Raw genomic sequence first — 24,900 nt, forward strand, 5'->3', positions numbered from 1 at the left:
CAGGGACGTGTTGGAGCAGAGTCTGCTGACTCTGTGGCAGTGTGTTTTGAGCACCTGCTGGCACTCTGCCAGGTGCTGGGACAACAGAGACAAGGCCGACTTCCTGCCCTCAGAGTGCTCACAGTCTGGCCTCAGGGGACAGACAGCTAAACAGGCAGCTGCGACTCCACCTGATGAGTGCTGGGAGGGGAGGGATAAGAGTAAAGTCTGAGGAAGTGCAAGGGAGAATCGTTTACAAGGAACAAGGTAGGACGGCTACCTAGGAAAGGTGAAAACGGAGCCGGAGCCGCATTTCAGAGGTGAAGTCAACGTTCCCATAGGCAGAAGGGGGGAATGGCAGTCCAGGTGGAAAAGCAGCTGGGCACACAGCATAGAGAAGGGCTAGTCATTTTACCTGGGGGGGCAAGTGGGCCGAGGTGGGGGTCTGGGCAGGAGCCAGCTTTCTGTGCTCTCCAAGGGTGAGAACTTTGAAAACTGCTCTAGTGTAAGGGGATTGATGCCATCATAGGGCTCACAGAGCTCATTGGTATTGTCACCAGAGGAATGGTGGCGGTGTGCCCCGACATCTGTAAAGTCTCTTAAAACCATGGTATGGATTCATCAGCAATGGCTTCATGAAAATTACACAGAGTGGAGAATATATTTTTTTCAAATTTTAATCAGCACCTCTTGGTGACTCAGTTTGCTGTCTTTTATTTGTCCTGAAAATATATCCATGCAGCCTCAAGGGATGGAGGAGGTGTAGTGCAGGGTACATGGGCAGACACTCGCATCCCAGGCTTCCTTAATGATTCTACATGCAACTGATCCTTTACAAAAATAAAATAAAACCATGCATCCAGCCACATGCCCCTTTAGCCCTTACCATTATATGTTGAAGAGTCCTGCTTCTTTCTCCCCTCGCTCTTTTCTTCTTCCTCACTTACCTTCCTCCTACTTCTTTGGTGCCCTCTCTCCACAATCAGAGACAGATGGTTTCTGGCTTTGGTGTCCCATGGAGGTGTGAAAAGGCTCTTTGCCCTGCCTGTGCTTTCTTCACATCCGCCAATCCATCCACACTCGACTACCACCTTCCAAACCTTTGACTTTCAGTGGAGCCTGGCTGTGTGGAAACCTGACCCCTGTAACGTCCCCTCCCGCTGCATGGACACGCCCTACCCACAATACCTTGTCTCTCTCTCACTGCTGCTGAGAAGAGCCTGCCCCAACCCAGTTCTATAAAAGATCACATAATACACAGTTCAGTGCAGCAGCTAAGAACTCCAAGCTGCCTATTGCTGCCCAATGACATGAGGTGCATTTCTTACTCCCTCTTCCGTGGCCTTTCTGGGTAAGCTGACCCAGAACAGCTTTTAAAGCTCCCCTGTGAGAACTTGATGCTGGATGACTGCCCCCAAATAGGGGGTTTAGTTAGTTCTTTCAAGTTAAATCAGCCTCGTTAGGGAAAACCAGAAGTATATAAAAAGCTCTGTTTACCCGTCAAGAAACAAGAGATAGTTGGTTTTATCAGTGACATGCTTTTAAAATAGCAGACACTTTATATGTAAAAATATTGTTTCACTTCCACTCACCTTTTCCAGGAATGTATGTATTATGCAAAGCAAGACACACCTGTATAGTTTCTGAAGGATACAGGTCCTGAATATTCTATTGCTACTTCATTCTTCCACTACTGAAAATAAATGTGTTAAAGACTCGCCATACATGGGGATATTTTATTTTAAGCTAATCGGACACAAATAATTTTAATTTGGGTTATGATCCAAATGAAGCCATAAGCGAACTCTTATTTTAAGCCAAATCTGTCTGTGTAAGTGGCCCCACCAAATTTTTTTCTGCCATTGAAGAGCGTGCTCCTTCTCACCCTTTTGGATTCTGCTAGCACAGATATTCTTTAAAAAACAGGTAGGCTTCTCCCGTCTATGTGGTTCTTCTTTGTCTGCCAGGTGCTGTTGAAGGGCAAAGGGCATTTGAAAGCATTGGTCTTCACATAATGCTACCACCTTGCTCTTAGCTTCTTCCATCACCACATGAAAGTTGCAGTTAAAAAACACACATCAAAGAGCGAGTCCCATTGAAAAGGCGAGCGCTGCCTGCTGAGCTGGCATTCAGAGCCGGGCTTTTGTTTCAGTGGCGACTCTGACTCTCTTCCAGCGAGTTTCCTGTTAACTCTGGTGTGGGTTCTGACTTGCCCTTGATGATATTGGAGTGTGTGTTTGTGGCACTCACTTTTAATCAGTGCATTTGAGTTTCTGAGGCAAGAACTTCTTTCTCCAGCAGGTTGAAACTTTTGAATGGAAACATCATGTTTGGCCAGATTTGTGCTTAACCTGGGGATGTAAGTTTTAAATCTGGGTCCCCAAACGTACCACGAATTTCAGGAAGGGAGGCTTTGGGAGTTTTTTGCTTTTCATTGATTGTTGGGTAAATATGCCCATCTTTTGGAGGGAGAAAGGCTTCCATGAAGGGGCGTTCTGTGGGGTCATGGTGAGAGGCAGGATACAGTTGGCTGTCTGTATCCAACTCAATTCTCCCTGTCTTGCCCCATCTCCCTGTTCTGCCTGCAGGCTAGAGGGTGTGAAGCCCAGCCACTGATCTGCAGCCAGTGGACACCTGCCGCAATTCAGAAGGCTGGGCTAAAGTGGGAGTCGCATGACTCACGGAAATTTACAAGTCTCTGATAACTTTGTAGTTATCACTTATGGGCTTGCCTGGCTAGCCATTGCTGGTTCATAGGACCCTCACCTGCTGTGTCCCTGCTAGCAGGCTGCCATTTGTCAAGCATCAACGTCCAGGATTGCAAAATATCATTTGTTAGGTGACAGCCCAATTGTGAATGAGACAAAGCATGTCTTTCCCAAACTTGCTGTTTTTCCTCCTTCACCCTCCTCTTCATTCTGTCCCCATTGAACTTCAGACCCCTTTCACTCTGCAGACACAGCAGGTTCCTGGGGCTCAATGATGAGCTTAGCTTGGCCAGTACTTTTCGCAGTTATTCCACAGAGAGCCTTTTCCTGACTCCCAATCCCCACCCTGCTCAAAGAGAGCAGTGCTTCTGTTCTTACGTGGTTTTTTATATATTGGACATTTATGAAGAATTAAAGCTTGACTTAAGGAAAGAAATCTACTGCTGGAATATCGGAAGTTTACCCATTCTATTTCAACGTTCTCATTTTACAGATAAGAGAAAATGACTTCTACGATAGTATTGGGGCTCTGAACACAATACCCCGAAGGGCAGCGCCTTGGCATGCTGAGTATTGTTGAGCTGAAGGAGACAGGAGGGCCTCAGGAGCAAGTAGGTGTCTCTGATCTTCTGGCCTCCTGTCTCCCGCTCCTTTCTCTCCTCCAAAACAGGCCATAAAACCTAGAAAGCTCATCTCTGACCAACCTCCCCTGAAAGTGGACATAAGACGTTCATGTACCAGGTGTCCTGCCCTGTACCAGATGGAAAGGAATGCTGCACCGAGGGGCCAAGAAGAATCTGAACAAACATATTATGCTGGGTTTTCCCCTCAGTTTATTACCATTAATTCGATCCTACCTTTTTTGTCTAACCATGTTTCTCCACAGCTGTCCTTTTTTTTTTTCATCAAACTTAGCATAAAAACACAGTTTCCCCTGGGTTTGGGGGTCATTATTTCTGAAGGCTCTCATGTCACATAAAACTTTGTTTAATAAATTTGTTCTGCTTTTCTGTTGCTAAATGTCTTTTGTCTTAGGAATGTTGACCATGGCCCTTGTGATGGGTTAGGAGAGGTATTATCCCTTCACCCCTATAGTGGTTATGGTTCTTTTTTTTTTTTTTTGGTTATGGTTCTTGAACAAGTTAGTTTGGGGACTGAGTCTGAATTAGAACTCAGATTTCCTTAAGTTATTCTTCTGTGTATTTTCATTTACATCATCCTGTGCAAAATATTTGCTCTCGTGGGGCTTTTACAGGTTGAAAACAGTCACGATGTAGATTCATCTTCAATGGTAGATTTTAACAAACTCCATAAATGATCTTTAGTCCTAAGCTATCAGATGGAGAGTCCGTGTGCTTGTACGTGCAATGGTGGCTTCAAAATTCTCTTAGAAATCGAAATTGCAAGGTATCTGCTGGACTCCTGCTCTGCCCCCAAGTAGAAGCAGCCCTGGTAGTTCTTCCACCTTTCTGTGGCAAAAATCACAAGGATTTGCCATGCTGGTTAAAGTCCATTGTCTTCTGTGAGAACTTTAATTCAGTAATAGCTTCTGTCTGCAGTCTTTATTATGCCTCATGAGAAAATTCAGGGGCTTGTTCCTGAATGAGTAACACGAGCAGGCTTGTAGTTCTCCAGAACACCTTAAGTTGGCTCCACAATCTCAGATTGCACTCAGTGTACATAAAACTTCTCTGAGATTTCCATAAATATTTCTACCATCTAAATCTTATTTGGATTCTTTTCTTCATTGCTTCTACACGAATCCCTCTCTCCTTAGTGATACCTTCATGAAGCGACCTAGTTCTCCTCTTGGGTAGCAGTACTGACAAGAATGTCAAATTTCTACCTGTCGAAGAAAAAGTGTCATTATAAGGCAAAATGGATTTGCAGCCTACCTTATAGAAAGACACGCTGCTTTCTTGAGAAATTGGGGTGTTGCTTTGAGATTTTTGTTGCTATTGCTAAGGTTAATTGTCCACAGAATGGTCTTTCTATACATCCATATAATGCCTTATTGATTTATAAAGTATTATGAAATATATTATTTTATTGAATTCTCAAAGCCAAACTGCCAGGCGACTGAAGCAGATGGAGCCAGAGTATCTGTACCCTCAGTCACCCTTTAGGGTGGGAACCCATGTTTTCTGACTCCCCGATACCAGATTCCACATGCTTGGGAAGCAGTCACATGCTGGAGAACTTGGGAAGGGGATAGACTTGCTAGCAGTTGCGTGAAAGCTGCAGCTATTGCACTACTCCCAGTGTCCAGCAGGAGGCAATAGAGTTAAAGTCAGCTTTCCTTCCATGCAAACTTAACTAGCCCTGCCTCCCCGCAGTCCCTTCTCACCACTCAGGAGCCATTTCTCCTCCACTTCAACCCTTCCTTCCCTATTTTTCTGACCTTCCACCTTATCAACTCTTGCTTTTGTGTGCAGAGATGGTACACCCTTTGGGGACTGATGCTAATGTGTAAATTTTGCCTAATAGCTTACCTGTCTCTTTATTCATTCCTTTAAAAATATTTAATCAGCTTCTCCTGTGTACCAGACGCCAGGTAGCAAGAAACAGGATAGAGATACAATGTTGAACAAAACAGGCACAGTGTCTGCCCCATAGAGCTTACAGGCCTGGAGTTAGGAAACATGTTCTGTCACTCAAGGGTTTTGCTTGCAAGCAATAGACTCTAAAATTGGTTGACTAAAGCAAAAATGGAATTTATAATTGCTTTCAGAATCAATGGGAATCTTAATCACCAAGTTCCTATTTCAGAAATAGGCACAATTTAAGGGAGGCTAGGAAGGAGGGCCACATAGCCAAGGGCCTGCTGCAGGAACAGTCTGGGCGATGTTTGCCACTACCACTGCTGTCCTGGAAATTTGGTGCCATTGAAGCCCCATTCTCTGTCACCTTGAATAATTTCTCAACCATCTCTGTGTCTTTGCTTTATTTCCTTCAGATTTAAAATCTTGAGTGGGAGCTACAGCCTACGTTCTAGCTGCTAGCGGTGTGAAAGGGGGTATCTGGGCCCTTCCCCTCCGTAGTGGGAGGCAAGACTCTTCTTTTCAACAACACACTCCTGCTCTTGGCACTATATTCTTTTGCAATTGTGAGAGGCCGTGGGAATCATGATAAGAGTTTAAAAATATTATGCTAAGTGCAACAGGAAACCACTGAAGTGCTTTAAGGTAAAAAGTGATCTGATGATTGGTTAGGACTCAGTCACATGGGGATCCAACTGCAAAGGATGCTGGGAAAGGTAGTCTGTGTGTCCAGCAAATCGAGGGAACAGGTTGGAATGAACACCTAGCAACCTGTAGCATATAAATAGCTTAAAATTTACAGGCAGAGAAGCTTATAACAAAAAAGTAAATATTGAAACAAACTCCCACATCCCAGGCCCTAGCTAGTACTCAGAGTCAAGCAGCTCAGATCATGTGACAGCAAGCACAATTCTACCCTTAGCTCAGTGCAACATGCATAGTAGGAGGCAGGAGGAAGTATCACATTACAGATTGTTAAAGTAATTCCAGGTCAAGTATCCAGAGTTCAGTGAGGTGTGTCACAGCCATTTGGGTGGAAGCATCGAAGTATCCCCATCACTACAGGGCAGGATTTCTCCATCCTGGCACTACTACATTGGGTAATTCTTTGTGATTGTCAACGGCTTTCCTGTGTGTTATAAGAAGTTTAGCAGCTTCCCTAGCCTCTATCCACTGGGTAGACAGCAATACTCCTCCCCCTAGTTGGGACAATCAAGTGTCCCCTGACATTGCTTGTGTACCCTCGAGGATGAAGTCACCCCTGGTTAGGAGTCACTGCCAGCGAAGTTGAACCTGGGAGACCTGGAGAGAGGAAGGTAGATCCTGTTGCTATGAGCTGCAGACAAAGGCGCCACTGAGCTTTAGGTAAGAAATCCCCTTAGCTGGAGTTGTAGAGAAAGAGGAGAATGTGAAGGAATCATATTGATGGGGTGGTTTGGTGTAAAAGACTGGGTTAGGTGCTTTGTACTACCGTTTCATTTTAAGATCAAGGAATGGCCTTCTCCATGACTCCCACCAATACTGTCCTCCATGTATCACCTCTGTCACATCTATTAGTAAGAAACATGCTAAAACTTGAACAAAAGTTGGGAGTTTGAGGATAAAGAGAGCTGGGTATCAACTTGATTTATCTGCAGTAGCCCACACCACCTTTTTTTTTTTTTTTTACCTGAAGTGCAGCCCCCTGGTGGATAAAGATTTACTCTACATCTCTGATTCAGCTGCCCTGTGGAGACAGAGACATTAAAAAAGAATTAAGAATGAAGACAAGTATATTGATCTCCCTCACCAATCTCCTCTAACCGATACCTCTTAATCACAGAACAAATTGGAGTCCTGGTAAACTGCTTTAATGAGCATCCATTCTATTTCTCAGTTCACATGATTGGAAGGGAAGCTACCTTCCTGCCTCCCTACCTCGTTTCTCTTTATTTGTGTTTGTGATTCATTCTCTCATGCCACATCTATATTTCATTTTATGTATACATGCATATATATTTTTCACATTTTTATCTGTGTTTTGCTATAGCACTGGAGGTTTATTATTGTGAGGCACCTGAATATTTTCCAAGACAATGAGCCTCTAGAATCTTGGTATCCAAGGAACTAATTTTGTGCAGCAAGAAAAAAAAAAAAAAAAAAAAGGAAAGAAAAGGAAAACAGTAACTATACATCTGGTTTCTAGACAGTATTAGGATGGCATAACTTGTTCCCGTCTGAATGAATTCAGTGGATTTGTATTATCCAGTGCCTGCTTAAAACGTGTAGTCAAATCAGAGCAGTTCTTTAAATTAAAAACAAACCCCATGGCTTTCACAGCACCGTGTGCCTCGTATTTGCAACTCTGTTCAGGTGAAACAAACTCTTATCCCAAGAGAATGGGCAGGCAGGAGAGCTCTTAGTGCACAAGCATAAATTTCTTCCTCCTTCCAAATGATATTTTATAAAATTGTAAAGGAAATTGACACCCTAAAGTGCCTGGGTAATGCCGTGTCATAAACTCCGTACTGTAAATTGGAGAGCTGGGGTAGGCTGTGTCCTGAGTAGCAGGCTACACACCCAGTAACCAGGCCCATGTTCCCAGGCCTGTTCCTGGCTTTGTGTCACCCAGGGGAAATCAGTACTTTTGCCAGAGCCTGGATTGCCCATCTCCAAAGTGTGGATATACTTTTCACCGCACCCCCCCCCCAACTTTCTCTGTCCGCAGCTTTAACTTGCATTGTTAGTATTCAGAAAATACATGAGCCAATGTTTATGAAACACTTTGAAACCCTAAGTAAAATAATCTTATGCAAGCCTAAATTGTTATCAGCTGTATTGTTATCCTTATGGTACAATGTACATGCTGTTGCATATTCGCAAATTACATACAGTAATTACCTGAGTACATACAGTAATTCAAGTACCATCACTAGTACTTGACATTAGTCTTTCACAGAAACTTGCAGGGCAATAAATAGTACTGGGATGCTTTCCCTTGACAGTTGAGTATTTACTGGGGGGGGGGGCCTAGGGATTTGTTAGACACTATTATAATTAAGAGAGTTTTAAACCTTATCTGCTAGGGACTTCTTAAGGTTTGATATCTTCTGTTTGGCAATTGTCCTATGCTGTAAAAAGTTCCCAGAATATTAAAGATTTAAGAAACATTCCAGTCCATCTCCTTTGATGTCCCCATTTTGTAGATGAGGAAACTGAGGCCTAGAAATATAAAGTGACTCTCCCAAAGCTGTGTAGTTAATGTATTAGAACTAAAACCCAAGTCTCTGGATTTCCTGTTTATTGCTCTTTCCATTACCCTGCACTACATTTCTTTTCCACAAAGTCAGAAAAGAAAAAAACAATGAGTTTGGCTTGGTTATGAGATTCCTCAAGAGTGGCAGAGCCCAAGTTTGTTAGGGGTTTAGAAGACTTCCCCATGGAATACCCTAAAAGGGTAATTAAGGTTGACAAGAAAAATGGAAATCAAAATGTGGCCCATAGGTTACAGATATTGATGGCATGATTAGAGGACTACAGGGTGGACTTTCGCTAGACAGCCGTGGCATCATCCTCTAGTGTGAATTTGTACTCCTGTTTCTCTGGGAGGCAAGTAGGCAGGCTCTGTTTTCTATCACATTTACAGCTGGGATATACATCAAGATTGCCAATTCCCAGCACTTAGTTGATCCTTTCCATAGGAAACACCACAGAGTTGGCTGTTGATGACAGTGGAGGTGATTATTTGGGAGGGCCCTGGTGGAGGAGTATGGCAGCCCCATCACTGCCCGTGGAACAGTGGTCCCTACCTACTGTGTGGAGACATTTATGGTTGACAGATATTCTTCAGGTGGTTCATGGGCTTGTTTTTATCCTACTAATGTTTTCTTCATAATACAGAATTGTTTCTGGCATGAATTAATAATGTGCTCATGATATTTAACATAACTCAGACAGTCCTGGTTTGCTTTTTCATCAGTGGCAATGCATCTTCCCATTTTTTCTGGTAAGGAATTCTTTCTTTCTAGTGGGTCATTCATCAGAGATCACTCCCATTTTCATAGGCTGAGATGTGAAAAGAAAGACTGATTTTTGGTAGAGAGATCCATATTATTCTTAGGAGCATGGAAGAGTAATGATACAGCATGACACTGAAGTATGGTATGGTATTTGGAAACTAGAGTAGAAAGTCATATCACCAGGAAACTTATCCTGACTTACCTACCGAGTAGCTGGGTAATACAACAACTCACTTAACATTTCAGGGCCTCACCTTTCTCTTCTGTAAAATGACATAATTGGATTAAATCAATTCTAAAGCCCCCTCTAGTTATAAAATTATAGGAATATAAGTGAATTGAAAATTGATGGCACAATTTAGGAAGAAGCTTCCTGGGTTATGGAAGATATCATTGTAATTCTTGTGAAGCACATAAATTACAGCAAATGACCCTAGAGCCAGAGCCCTGACATATGGAAGCTTCCAAGGTGTGAGAGGATAGCTTTATTTTTATGCTGTACTCAAACCACCCTTTTCTCCCAAATGACAAAAATGTCTTCAGCCATAATTACCCATATTGGGTAATTATATATGCAAACATTGGCCATGATAAACTATATCAATGTTTCTTATACCATGCTATAGAATGATGCTGCACCATCTAAGTTCTTTCCTATGGGCCCAGGAAGACTGGGGAGGAGAAAAGAGGGTGGAGGGGAGGCAGAGGGAAGAACTGAGGTACAGGCTTCCTGATGTGGGTGTTTGGTTGTAAAATGTCCCTTAAAAAACATCTATCTGGTATTACTGAAAAATAATAAAACTGATGCTCACGTGGCCAATGGGATCCATCTCATTTTGTCATAGTCTCATTCCACGTACTCAAAAAACACACTGCAACCCAGTGAGGCAGCTCTGTGGTCTGCCACAAACTTAACAATACAGGGAATTTGCCCATTATTAGTTGTGGCCACAGAGTGTAATTTTTCATTGGGATATAGAAATCCTGTAACACAGGTGTTCTCTTATTGCTCAATTCAACCGCCATAAGATTCCATTGTGTGTGTGCCTCTAGCCCTGAGATTTGAGGAATTAAAGCAGTTTAGGGAGGCAATGTCAAGAAACCTCTCTTGTTTCTGCAAAGCCATCTTAATCATGCCTGCCTCTTTTCTTCAGGTTGATTTACATAGCAGCGTGACATTTCATCATTAAGGAAGCAGGTCCCAATCTTCTGTGTCTTTTTCTTGGCTTGTCTGGCAAGCAATTCTCTTTTGCAAGCTATGAAATCCTTAAGGAGGACTTCCTGGCAAGGGAAAAATCCTCAGTCATCCAACAGTCTCTCACTTTTCTATTTTAAATCTTGGCCATGCACATATGGTTGGGCATGTGTGTCTAAAAATTTCTTCCACATTGACTAACTTGAGCTATTTAATAGATTGTGCTGGCCGTGGGCCTCTGCAGCAAATCCTGTGATGCTCATCTCCCTCCCTTGGGAGGCAGAAGACAGCTTCATGCATTTGCCTTTGTGCTTTCCTTGTAATCTCCCTCTCTTGCCCTGTTAGAGCATGAAAGTTAAAACCCGCTTCTTTGCTCATTTTCTTGCGATTAACATTGTCCCTGATCTCCTACTTCCAGCAGAAAAGTGAGATGGCCAAATATCTTGGTTAATGTCCCCGCAACTATACATTCCCTAGGGCTTTGCTAGGGATGTTCAGACACGTTTCTAAGGACAGGAGAACTTGAGGACATTTCTACCGGCTGCTCTTTAAGACCCGATGGGTGTGTGTGTGTGTGTGTGTATATGCGTGTGAATATAATGTCTCTCAACCTCAACTTGCTCCCCCAAATTGGAATCGCTTATCTCTTATCAGTCCCAAGCACAGACCTGGGGCCGATTAGGTCCTCAGAAATGATAGTTAAAGTGAATTTGGAGACAAAGCCAGGTTCTGGCAACTTTGCTCCTTCTTCCAGGTTGTAGGGAATGAGGCCAAAGGAACACAGGAGGATGGTGGGGGCGTGCACCCTGAGCCGATCCCCAGCTGTGCCTCCTTCAGGCATGAAGCCCAAACCCCCATGGTTTTCTCAGCAATTTAGCAACTCAGAGAAACTGGCTAAATGATACCCTGTGATCCAAAAGAACGACTGCCCTGCCTGAAGGTGAACAATTCTGTCTTCCCAGAGGAGACTGTTCCTCAGAAGACAAAGAGCAATAATAACAATACCAACAACAAACTAATAATAATAATTGCAAGGGGGATGAGTAGTAGATTAAACACTGAGCGGCTTAGAAGCTTGCAGAAATTACCCACCCCCACCCCAACCCCCAGAAATTATACATTTTATCACATTCTGTGCCTGGGCTGTTTGGCAGTGTCTTAAAACTGTGCTGCCGTAAGAGTGGTGATATTATCCTCCTGCTGGGGTGGCCCCAGAAATTTCATTTTTTGCTGCATGTTAAATATGTTCCCTGAAGTTTATCACAAGCAGCATGAAGGAATAAAACTCCACGTGGCTGGTATTCGGTGGGTCTTTCCCCCCACTGAAATGACAAGCCCTTAAGTAAAAAAAGTCAGAAGGGTATGTGATAGATGGGGATACTGGGCTTACCTTCTTGGAGGGGTGCCTTGGCAGCACACATGGTTTCAAACTTTATATAAAAATAATGCTGCCGCAGTAAATGGGAAGAACATGTTGTCGTTTTTGGACTCCAGACAAAGGCAAGAGTAAACATGCATTAAAATGGAATCTCTATTTTTAACTTACCTTTCTCTTTCTAGAAATCGCATCAAAATCAGATGACACATAAGACTGCCTACCTTTTAAGGATGTAGCAACCTCCCAGCGTAATTCGCAAAATCATTACATTCCCTACTGCTAGTCAGATGTATAACGTCTGAAGACACCAGCAACTTTCCGTTTTAGTTTCTAAAATGTCAACTTTGTTACAGACTGTTGATTCATAATGCGTGTAATGCTCTTGCTTTGTTGTAATTTCTGGGATGAGGATATGTAAGTGGTGTGGCCCCCTATTTTCCTTTATCCCATTAACTTTCCCCACCTTTAGGGGAGCTTTTTCTTCATTTTGCAGCTCTGCCTTTGCTTATAGTTTGGTGCTTTCTAAACACAGGTGTGCCACCCAAGGGCATCGGCACCAAGAGCCTCCGAGGCACTGGGCATCACAGAAATGGGACACACATTCGCTGATTTCCTTTTAAAAGTGTAAGAGCAATTGTAGAAAGGACTCAGGGAACTGCTGCCTATAATGTTCCTTCTGCTGCACTTCTTTTACGCGCTCCGACAGAGAGGAAGGAACACCCAGGTAGTGAGTCCAAGATCAGGATTTCTCAACACGCCGGTTGGGGTCTGCTCATTAGGAAAGGCCAGAGGGCTGCGTAGGAGAAATGAGCACTGCCACAGAGTCTTCCTGAGGTCTTTCAGATCCTGCCATGTGAATAGCGGGTCCCCACATAGCCTTCGTTCTGGCCCAGGCAGTGTTGTGAGAGCTTTACACGCGCCCCCTTCTTTACACCTGTGGCCATGCTGTGAGACAGGAACTGTCATTCTCCTCCCTGTTTCACAGGTCAGGAAACTGAGGCATAGTGTGGCTATGTAACATGATCAGGTTACAGAGCAGAGTTAGGCCTTCTGGCACCAGAAGCCAAAATAACCACTCTGCTTTGCTACCTTCATGCATCAATCACACCCCATTGCGTTGATGGGAAGAAGCTTGTAAGCTAAATGACAAATGTTAAAATGCACTGTCCTTTGACTGCCAAGACAACAGACCATCTTCTTTCCATCAGTACTGCATGAGACTTAATTGTTATTTTTCCTCGTTTGCTTTGATTCTCACTGCTCACTTCCCAAGACCATCTTGGGGTCGTTAGCACCCTTTATTTTTCGACGCTTTCCCAGAAGTATAAAAATACAGTTCTTAGGCATAAAAAAGTTCTTTCTGTGAAACAAACACACCACATGAGGCTTGAATGTATAATGTTGGCTTAGTTAATAACATCTAATGGAACCATCCAGCCCAGGTGGTGAGAAATAACCTGAAAATAGATAGTTTGATGCCTCAAATTCAGTCATATGCAATATACCAGAGGATGCAAAGACAGAGTACTTTGTTGAGAATTTGGGGCTTTTATTTTACAAAAATGAAATTTTTTTTCTAAACATTAGAGAAGTGACTAATGTTCATTTTTCTAATAAATAGTTACTGATCCTAATTGTGCATATAGAACTATGCTAGATGAGACAGGGAATATGGTGATCCATAAATAAGGGCACTCTTCCTTTGAGGGATCGTAGACTTGATCGGGAGAGATGAGGGAACATGAAGGCCTACAAAACAAAAAAGTGGAAAGTCACAGGAAGGTAAATTATATCATCTGAATGGCTTAGGCAGAAATGTCTCTGAATTCAAAAGGTAAGGCAAGAGAAAAAGAAGGAGAACTAACATCGATTATGAAACTAAGCTGTTCCAGATGCTTTTAAAAATGTGTTTTTCATATAATTATCACAATAGACTTATAAGGCAGATGTGATTATTTCCTTATTTTACAGATGAAGAACACAACTGACCCCAAAGAATGCCTGACCTGCCAGAAGGTGAACAGTCCTGGCTTCCCTGTGGCTCTCACCATGGTTCACCTAAGTATTTAGTGGTAGATTTAGATTTTTGAAGCCAGGCCTTAGGCTAGAGAGGTCAGGGAAGGCTTCCTGGAAGAGGCGGGCTTGAGCTGATCAAGATAGAGAGGATGTGGGCAGGGAGAAATCAGGGTCTTTCCTGGAAGGAATCAGCATGAATCCAATAATGGAGAAAAGACTCTACACATATATTCAGTCAGAGAAGACTTAATGGTAACAGGACATTGTAGGGAAATTGTTATTGATAATGTTAGGAAGTGTAAAGCTAGGTCTGCATGAACATGAACTGATTTTGGTGAAGGGAACCACAGCACACACACACACACACACACACAAAATCACCAGTCTTTCAATCATATTGTTAGAACATAGTATCATTAATATTTAAACTCTATTTTGGATTTATTAAAATCATTTTTATTGTTAAGATTTATAGGTCACTTTAAGAAATCAGCTCCTCTCTTATTATCCATAAACATTTATTGAATTGCTCTTTGGTATAAATATGCCATGTAAACCCCAAAGCTTGCCTTGCCGTCTTACCATCCGGGTCCTCACCGCCTTTATCAGAGTATGTGGTCAAGTAAAGAAACCACTATGGATCCAGATGTGTAGGTTGCATTCTGCGGGGTTTCCAAGGGGACAGGAAATGGAGAGTAGCAACTGCATGGTCGTCTTCTCTCTGGGACATCCATAAGTTTCTAAAACCCCCCTTTGCCTGACTTCATAATATCACATTCTAAAATATTCAGGTCGCTTTTGTTGTTCTCTCCATAAAAAATTAATGATCATGAAAGTATTATCATGTTTATTTTAAAGCAACTATTTTCTACATTTTAATTAAAAGTTGTAATTCACCATCTTTTGACCAAGTTATCTTAAATCTTCATCTTATTGGTAATGGGTATTGGGCTAGATTCAGAGAGAAATACAAGCGTTACTTAATGCAAATAGTAAAATCTCAGCATTTCTGGAGATATGGTTCTGTTCATTTCATGTGCTGCGCTAACTCTGCCGTTTTAATTAGAAATATCCTCCTGCTTATGCAAGAATACTGGGAATGGGGCATTGTCTTATTCATTATGTATTCCATGAGAATCACAAGTGGACAAAACCAGGCATAATGCGATGACTGTTGTGTTATTAAAGCACTTTAATAAGGTTACTCCCTCAGTAGAGTGAGATTCTCAAATACCCATTTCTTTTTCAAGAGGTGAGCTGCATGGAGCAAGATGTATGGTGCTCCGCTGGGCATTCGTGAAGCTGCTTTCTGTGTATATTTTATGGATCTTCATGGGTATACTATCCAGACTAGTTTCCTTTTCCTTTTTAGTTCCCTGTCCTGCTTCAGGGAGTGATATCCTAGAATGTATTGGATTTTCTATTTTAGTCCTATGGTATGTAAGAGGAAATAGTTTAAACTAATGATATATTGGAGAAAGTTCTATAAACAAAGATTCGCTACAATTGGATATTTCTATGCAATGCTCTCCTACTATATTTGCCTCTGTCTACTACCCCCCCACACACACTAAAAATAAACATGTTCATTAAGATTTCAATCTCTAATCATTTTCATTAAAACAAAATCTTTCATGGTTCTAAAAGTGTCCTTTAAGAAAGAAAATGGAAGAAGTGAGGAAGGGTGGGAGGCAGGGAAGGAGGGAGGGAAGCAAAGGAGGGAGAAAGGAAGGTAGGAAGGAAGGAGAAAAGAAAGATTTTTTTTAAAGGGCCTACCCAATTGCAGCAGAGCAAAGACTTATCTATATGCATTACTTTGATTTCAAATTATTTTTAGCATGGCTTTTATTGTAGTCATTGTTACATACATAAATCTTTAAAGTAATACGTTTTGTAAGAAATGGTCATAAAAATTTACAGCCAGTAACTTTTCCCCTGTCCCTTACAATGATATTCTACTAAAACCATTAAATGGTTCTCATTAATGCCCTTTAAATGATTGTGTAATGACCCACAATCGCTTGTAAGTGAACAACCATTAAAGAATTACCAGTTCTTAGCATGCTTTTAAGTACAGCTTAAATACATGGGAGGTAACATATAATATATTAGAAAAAGTACTAAATTTGAAATAGTAAAAACATGATCATAACAAAAGAATGAGTAGGTGTGCAACTTTACCCTGCAATGACTACAGTTCCTACTGAACACATTATTACAGTAGATTTTACAGCATTTGTGCTTTTTCCATATTGAATCTTTTCCTTTTTCTCTGGGATTAAAAATAATAATAATAATAATAAAACCCTGACACAACAGGAGCGAAAGTCCAGATAAAGGCAAATGGAGAAAATAATTAAACCCATGTATAACAGACAGCAGCCTATCTAAACAAAAGTGAACAATCCATCCCCCCAGATCTTTCGTACAGAAGGGCAAATATTCATTTTTTCCCTAATCATGTGGATATTTGACATGAGATAGTCTAAGCACTTGGATGATTGCATTTTTTACACTTCAAAGTATTCTGCATCATGGGAATATGGGCAAAGATAGTAATAAATAATAACGCTTACTGAAGGTGTGAGGTCAGATTAATTCCCTGCTATTCCGGGCATGTTTTGTAGCAAGTTTACACACCCATGTAGAGCTGGGCATTTGATTTACCCTAAACTACAAATGTCAAATAAAGACTTTGGTGGTATTCATTTTTGAAGTTCTTTCACTCCTAGCAGACCTTGTTTGTACTCAACTACCCTTTATGGCGATGCCTCAATAGAACTGGGGTGCTGGGACCCGTATCTCCAAATGGAGCAAGGTGCACAGTGAGCACGGTGCCGAAGTACACAAGGGAGAAGAGAAAATCAAATTTATTAACTGCCACTTGCATCCTGCATCTGGGTTTTCTTTTTCTCTCTCTCTTTTTTTTTTTTTTTTTTAAGCATTTTACCGGGGAGAGAGGAAGTTAGGGGCATGTTAGTTTGGGAGCCCGAAAGGCACAGCCACACATTTTTCCAGGGACATTTTATTAGTAGAAACTCAAGGTTAACATTGAATATTGAACATTGAGATTATTATCAAAGAGCAGCTGGCATCTTCTTTGGCTTCCTGGATTGGTGATACCCTATGTTTTCTGCTCTTTGATAATAAGCTCTGCCTACATGTGTGGCCGTATTTTCTCAGTTGCCTCATTACAGTGCTATGAGCCAGGGCAGGGAGGAGGTTTCCTAAGTTTTAAAATGGTGAGATTAGAATCACAAAGATGCTCAGACTTGTCCACTATATCATGAAAGTCTCAGCTTAGCTCTCACTTCCCCGGGGACCCTTCCTTAATTCCGTATGGCTGTTCTTAGCATGCTTATCAAGTGCTATCATAGCAACAAAAGATCTGGAAGGGCAGGAACCATGTTGGTCCCATTCACAGCCAGGTCCTGTGAGCTTAACACAGTGCCCAGTAATGCTGGGCTCTTAAATATCACGTCATAAAACACACTCAGAAAGGTTGCACAGTAAGTTCAGATGGCCCACTAGAGCTGGATAATTCTAAATAGATTGCTATTCGAAAACAAAGCATAGTCAGACATTTACAAAATTGTTTCCTTCTGGGAACAAAACAAAGCATAGTCCAACATTTACAAAAGTGCCAGTAGAAAGTACTAAATGGAAATCTGGACTCAGGCATTCACCAGTTTCTCTTTTCTCCACCGTTTCTCCTTTCCACATCGGTCCTCTTTCCAGCAACTGCACTTCTATTATTTTCATCTCTTCCATCCCTCTCCTCCTGCCACAGATCCCCATCACACCAGTCCATAGATGTCTCTGCATTTTGAACCTTCATCATGTGATGAAAAAAAGGGAGATTTTATTCCCAGGGACTGCAGTACTAGGCATTGGTGGGTTTGTGGGCAGCACCTCCCAAGGAACCCTGAACCCTGGCAGAGTGGTGGGAAAGAGTGGGCAAAGAGCAAGGGCTTGGATTAACTTGAAGATTGGCCTAATAAAGAGCAATTCCCTTAAATAACTTATAAAATGAATCAAGCACAGAAACAAAGATGAGAAAAAGAGCAGAAAAGGAGACCCTTCATTCTCCCAGTATTTCTTGGCTCTGTGTCACCCAGTATTCACTGTTGAGGTTGGCACTTTCCCATCTCTAATTGTAGGAGCACATCCAACCTCGGAGCCTTCTTCTCTGCATGCCTGCCGGTAGCTGCCACACTGTGTGTTGCTGAAGCAGCTCCATTCAGCTCTGTGTTCTGCACAGGAGAGAAGCATATGGCCTTGACTTTTAGAAATATTCATGAGTCATGTTGCCCAGTACTGAAGCACAGCCACCTCAAGGGCAACTTTCCAACAGCTCATACTGATTTACAGCATGGAATGAAGACCAGATGAAGTCCCAGGACATTCAGAGAAGACAGAATGCGATGATGCAAGTTAGAATTTGGTCAGTATGCTGGGTTGCATGTTCCTTCTGGAAAGAGGCATGGAGTGTTGGTAGAATATCAAAGCGAGGGATCGCACTTTATGATCCTGTTTATAAATCTAAAATTCTGCTAAAACTTTCTGTAGAAAGAAGCTGAGTAGAACCGGAAGTGAGGGTTGCTCCATTCTTTAACTCCTCAGCAACATTTATCTTCTCTCAACGACAAGTCAGAACTCACCTTATTTGGTCCAGAAAATGCATACTTTAACCCCCATGCTCCTAGCAGAACACTCTTCCGGGGATAAATACTTATGCTTAATTAAAAAAAAAAAAAGACTCTGGTTTTTAGGGAACTTCTGAAAATTTTCATATTGTGGATTCTTGTTATTGTTTTGGTGGTTGTTTTTGTTTTAACATTTCTCAAAGTTTCTATGGAAATGGTCCTGACTGTGAATGTTTTTGGCTTTCTGGAAACATTTCATGTAATTTGCCAAACACCAGTTTTAAAAAAGGGCCATTAAAACAACTTGGGGGGATAAAACTACTTAGCTGTCAGGTGGTCTAAGAGTAGGCAGGCAAGATGACTCTAATAGTTTCATGATTTAGAATACAATGTACTATTTGCCCTTTGTTCCTTCTTTCTATTATAAATTAATTATTAGAGGGCTCTATCTGAGCACTTTTTTCTCACCATGTATCCTATTTCAACCTGCCCTATGTGACTGCACCTGTCTGTAATTTGGGGAACACAAATTGCAGTGGTTCAGCACTTTGTGACTCCTCTAATAAGTTAATGTCACTCCTGTCTTCTGGCACAATTCAATTCAGAAGGGCTACAATGTGTCATTAATGCATTAAAAAATGTTGTGTTTTTAGGCTGAATACTTGGAATTAGTTGGGAGCCTGATGATCCAAAACAGACTTTTTACAGTGCTTGGGAGCCTCAAGGAAGCAATTCTTGTTTAAGCATCTGCGTTATCAGAGCAGCCCAAGTACTTCAAAGGTCTGCGCAGGATGCTCAAACTAGGCACCTTGCCAAACAGAAATTGAAACACATATACGTACTACACTATTTGCCTTACAGAAATTAATTTTCAGCCAGCAGCACCTAGGATTATTTAATATTTATCTTTAGCTGCAGGAAGATGAATCTATTATTTTATGAGTTGATTTTGCTATTTTACCTGAGTGTTTCAGTCAGTCTTTCCAGTAGGAGGCACTTATGGCCTCCCCCGTCCCCCTGCTTTTCTCCCTCTTCTTGTTCCTTTAATTTTTTTAAGTATTTGGAAGCAAGCAGAGATTTCATTTGTGTCACTTGATTTTCCCCGTAGGTTCCCTGGGATCAATGATCCAAGCAAGTTTTAGGTCCAGGATTATATCAGTTGAGTGGAGTTGGTAGTGGTAAAAGGCATATAAAAAGCAGTTGTGGATTGCACGTGAGGAAACCTGAATTCTAGAGCCCCTCTCCTCCTTTGTGACCTGGGACAGTGCCTTTAACTCTACCAGAGCCTCCCTCTCATCATCTGTACCAAAGTAGTTTAGAGTCAATAGTCCCCCTAGAGCTATTTTTCCTAGCAATTTCTGCCCTTCTGAAATGCCACCAAGGCCCTATAGCTCTTCCTTCTGTTGCTAAGATTCCCAAGGATTGTGTGCTAGGTTGCTTGTTTGCACCTGTGAAGTTAAAGCACCAAGAACGGAGTATGTCACTATGTCAAATAACAAAATGACTGATAGAGTATCCGAGGGACTTGAGTGTATAAAAAGCCACAATATTGCAAAGTACCTTGTAGATGGGAACTGTTAAATATCAATGGAGCATTGCTGTGTCTGCACTGTCAGCAGACTTCCCTGTGACCACAGTGAGAGAGATGCTAAAATGTCATTTCATGGACCACATTATGTGCTGCTTACGATGAATATTCTGGCCATGGTTTATTACATTTTTGATAAATTGTAACTTCTTGGACCCAAATTTGGTTAGCTTATCTCTAGTACTATTTAAATATCTTAAAAGACTGAATTTGCCCCAAAGATTTAATCATCATTCAGCAGTGGTCTGTAACCATGTGGTACTAATTTAAATTACTGTAGCAATGGACAAGTCTCTATCCAGAAATTAATAAATGCAATTTATAAGGAATGTTAAGTAACAACTAACAATTTAATGCTTTGTGAGTTTCAGCCAAACTGATTAAATAATTAAAACAGATTTCTAGGGATAGGGGAAGAGATTTTACCATAAAAGAGATAAACAGTTTGGGAATTGTATGCATTCTTTTAGACATTTAAGATAATTAAATCCAAAACCTATGTTAAAATAACACTAAAGGTCTGGTTTAAATCAGTAGTGGGAATTGCTAAGTTAAAAGTTGAACACCATCCTCAGTGTCTGCCCCATTGTTTTAAATAAGGCATTTGGGGACTCTCAGAACACTGGGTCAATTTGTAGAGCACACTATTGGTGGAACAATATTGGTCTCAAGCACAAATAAATGTATTCAGTGAAACTTCCTTCTTGCCATGATGTGTCTAGGCTTTTACTAAGCTAAATTGAATATTTAGAATCTTCTCAGAGCTATTTTCCAAACCGAAAATTTCTTTGTACACTATTTTCAAATTCTTATTTAAAAAAAATGGTAAAGGAATTTAGAGATCATAGCTGTTTTGATTTAATGTATAATACATGTAATATGTACATTTATGGGCTTAACACAATTCATTTTTGCAATAAATTGTTGAGTGCTTATATATGTACAGACTAGGTGTGGCTTTGTGATACAGTGATTAATAAGGCAAGAAGCACTCTGTTTTCTGATGAATAATGATTTTTGTAGGCAGTGAAACAGATGGTGGCCCCTTTGATAGAAATGACCATGGGTTACAATAGTATGTATTTTTTTAAGGATCGTTTTTTTAGAAATTTGCATAAATGGCTCAAAAAGTGTCCATCAATCATCCTTTATGTTGTATCTGCAGTTTATGAACCCCAGTAGAGAAAGACCATTTAACCACTTATGTCAGGGTCTCCCAGATTAACTGCATGAAAGCTGGAAGGTAGTATCTACAAAATGGAGTGGAAATGGGGAAAACTGTTTTAAAACCACCCTTTTGAGGGGCCATCCTGAATGCTAGCTGGTTGAATTTTCACTGAACTGGCTATCTGTTTGGGGGCCAAGTAGATGCAAATTGAAAGTGCACTAGGGTTGGAATCTATTATCTTCCAAACTGAACTTTTCAAATTTTCCTCAAAATTTACTTTTCCTTGGATGATAACCAATCATCCTGGTTTTCCTGGGACTGAAGAATTTCCCAGGATGTAAATCTTTTGGTGCTAAAACCCCCTGGGGAAACTCACATGAGTTGATTGCCCTACGTTTTAACTTCTCCTCTTACATTTGCTTTCCTGATTAATTATACTTTCACCTATTCAATCATTCTGGACTTTTCCATTTCTTTTTGGACATTCAGATTCCCACTGAGTCCCATCAAGTATTTTATTCCTCTCCCTCCTCCAATCTCTCAGTTATTGCCTTGGCCCAAGCACTAGGATGCTTTACTTGAACTGTTGAAGCAACCTCTAAACTGAACGTCCCACCTCTAGTCTTGCCCTCTCTCACTCCACTCTCACATCAACCCAGCTTCCAGTGATAATTTAAAATATCTATTCACTTTGTTAAGTCTTCAGTGTTACTTATTATACAAAATCCCAAACTATATGTAAATACAATAAGGCCCTCCATCATCTAGCTCCTGCCCAAATATCCAGCCCCATCTCCATTGGCATTTCTTCTTCTTTATACACTATACATCTTCTTCTTCCCCTTTTCTCTAGCCATCTGGATCCACCTGGGGGATCTTAGGGACAGAATATTGGTCCACTCTTCTCTACCTTTTGGTGGGAATATTTCCTTTTTTTTGGAGTGCCCTTCCCAGACCCTTTTTCATCTGGCAAGCAGCTAATTATTTTTCAAGACCCAGTTGAAATATTGTATTCCTTTAAGAAATCCTTCCTGCCCTCAAGTAAAATTGACCATGACTAATTTTGCGCTAACTGTGCCTTGTGTAGTTATCATGCATCTGCAAACACATATTACAGTTGTTTGTTTAGTTGTTCATCTCCTCTTCTAGATTCTGTCCTCGTTTAGTGACGGGAACCTGATTTATTAGCATTTATTTCCAGATTTTGGTATTAGTTCTGACATAAGACAGTCACTCAAATGTTAGTGAAGTGAATGACGAGTCTCTCTCCCTGCATCATGGAATCTAGACTGAGACAGGAGGGCAATGCACGTTGGGAATCTCCAAGCACTCTGACAATGCCCTTCTCACAACCCCGGTTAAAACTTGAAGTAATTATTTACCTGTTCATGATTTTACTATTATCTATTTGTTCATGTTGTAACTTCCAAAAGCAAATTTTATGTCTGTATGTTAAATACATGTTGTTGTAAATCATTTTCCAGCCCCCCCCCCATACTATATTAGCTTTGATTCAATTCTGACAGACACTGGTGGCTAACATCCATTTCCCTGCCCACCCCACGTGTTTATCCATCCAAACAGAACCTCGTTTGTTCCGGGGTCCACTGTGCTCTGCAAACCATGTACTCCTCAAGAGCTCACCTCTCTTCCCAAGGGAGGCTCCTGATTGTTCTAAGGCAATCATGGTAGCTCTGTTCCCCAGTGCTACCGGAAAATGCTGTGACATTTGGGCCTGTGACACAATTCTGGCCAATGAGATATAAGACAAGTCTGTTGGGTCTTTTGGAAAGGTTCCCTCTCGTAAGAAATGTCTCCAGGAAGAAATGCTGCCTTGTTTTCTGGACATGACACCTGAAACTACTGCAGGCATCTCGGAACACTCTAGGAGACCAGTCTTTGGATAAAGTCAACACTGAGCCCAGGACAGCAGAAAAACAGGAGGAACCCAATCTTGATGCCATTATGGAGCCTCTGATCTTGCTCAGCTGGTGCCCTCCATCTCCTCCTTCTAGACTTGTGATTATATAACATGTGGCTGAAAGTCTCACACTGACAGTGACAGGCTTAGCATTATAATCTGAGAGAGCCAGAGCCATCATATGGCACTTGAAAGGTCAGAATAAAAATGCTTAAAGTACACTTGGAATGAAGACAGAATTCACAATGACCACCAGAAGTAGATTCTAATTCTGTCATTTGTTTGATAAATATGCTGAATGAATCAATCAATGAATGAACATTCTGTTCAAGGAATTATACTAACTGCTTCTAAGGAACACACACTCTAAGCAGTCACAGCCCTTCCCGTATGAGCTAATGGTGTGACTAGTGAGCTAGGGCACTGACCTGAATTACTATGCAATAAAGAAGAAAGTAATGGATATTAGAGTAGTGATAATGACAGAACATTTATTGAGCAATTTCTATGCACCAGACACTGTTCTGAGTCCTTCCCAAGGACTTTTTTTGCATCAAGTATATTTTCCTCCTAGACTACTTCACAGCCTAAAAATACGTATACACAAGGATGCTATACTCTCTCATTCTGGGAGAAAGAACCATTCTCTTTTCGGATTGTGTTTTCCTCTCAAGATACAACCTTATTTCTCTTTACTTTCACCATTTTTTATTAGTAAACTTAATTTTTAGAGCAATTTTATGTTCATAGCAAAATTGAGGAGAAAATAGAGAGTTCATGTGTACCCCATGGCCGCACATGGACAACCTCCACCACCATAGGTGTCCTGCACCACAGTAGCACATTTGTTACAATCCATGAGCCAGCACTACTATGTCATTCTCACCCAAAGTCCCACAGTTTACATTAGGGCTTACTGTTGGTGTTGTACATTCTGTCGGTTTTGACATGTATCCACCACTGTAGTAGTATACAGAAGTTTCTAAAAATCTTATGTGCTCTGGTGCTCTGCCTACCTATCCCTCTCTCTCTCTCTTCACCAAGGTTTTTGAAAAAATTAATAAATGATGCCTTCTGCAAGCCTTTGATTCTTCATATCACATTAGTTCTTTGGTCCACTGCACTTAATTTTATTCCCCTCACTTGCTGAAACTTCCTTAATAAAAGGTCACCAGTGGACCATGATGCTGGCACTTCAGTGACCATGCTCCTGCTGGTTATTTCTTCTGTCCTCCCCTCATTAGCGACAGCATCTACCCGGTCTACCCAAGCCAGGAACCTCTGGCTCATCCCTCAGTGTCACCTCTCCCTCTCCCTCGCTTGGTACCTCACGTGTTACTTCACAATTTCCTATTGCATAAATTTCTCTCCAAGACAAACTCCTTTTCCTGCCTTACCTTAGGCTCCCATCTCCTTTCCTCTAGGCTGCTGTATAAACCCAGCTGATCCTCATGCCAACCTATTCCCCGTAGTGATGTCAGAGTAGCTTTCTATGACATCATTCTCTTCCTGGGACTCCCAATTTGAAATGCTTTAAAGCATCTCTTGCCTGCAGAATAGCGTCTAAACTCCTCGGGTGGGCCCGTGATTGTCTTCACAATCCTGAAAAGGTGCTGCCTTCAGTGTGGAACCTCAGCCACTCCCCCTCCGTGCTCTCTCCTCCACCAGGACTGAAACAGCCTGTGCCCTGAGCACAAGGAACTTCTACTACCCCTGGGGCGCATTGCAAATGTGTCCTGCTCTCCTATCAATTCTCCCAAGGC

The 24,900-nt window shown here is 41.5% G+C and overlaps 2 long non-coding RNA genes across 3 annotated transcripts in view; one reads left to right on the forward strand and one right to left on the reverse strand.

Annotated features, from left to right (window-relative positions):
* Positions 1–3,699, forward strand: part of LOC105862338 (uncharacterized) — a 344,304-nt gene extending 340,605 nt beyond the window's left edge. For both annotated transcript variants that reach the window (XR_012918561.1, XR_012918562.1), the window contains one exon: positions 3,181–3,699. This is a non-coding gene — a long non-coding RNA (uncharacterized LOC105862338). The remainder of the gene's footprint in view (positions 1–3,180) is intronic.
* A 745-nt stretch (positions 3,700–4,444) lies between these two features.
* Positions 4,445–24,571, reverse strand: LOC105862328 (uncharacterized). Its single transcript, XR_012918563.1, has 3 exons — positions 24,535–24,571; positions 6,897–6,953; positions 4,445–4,533 (listed from the first exon to the last, which is right to left on the reverse strand). It is a non-coding gene; the product is annotated as an uncharacterized LOC105862328 (long non-coding RNA).
* Positions 24,572–24,900: the final 329 nt, after the last annotated feature.

Source organism: Microcebus murinus, chromosome 3 (assembly GCF_040939455.1).
Source record: "Microcebus murinus isolate Inina chromosome 3, M.murinus_Inina_mat1.0, whole genome shotgun sequence".
NCBI lineage: Eukaryota > Metazoa > Chordata > Mammalia > Primates > Cheirogaleidae > Microcebus > Microcebus murinus.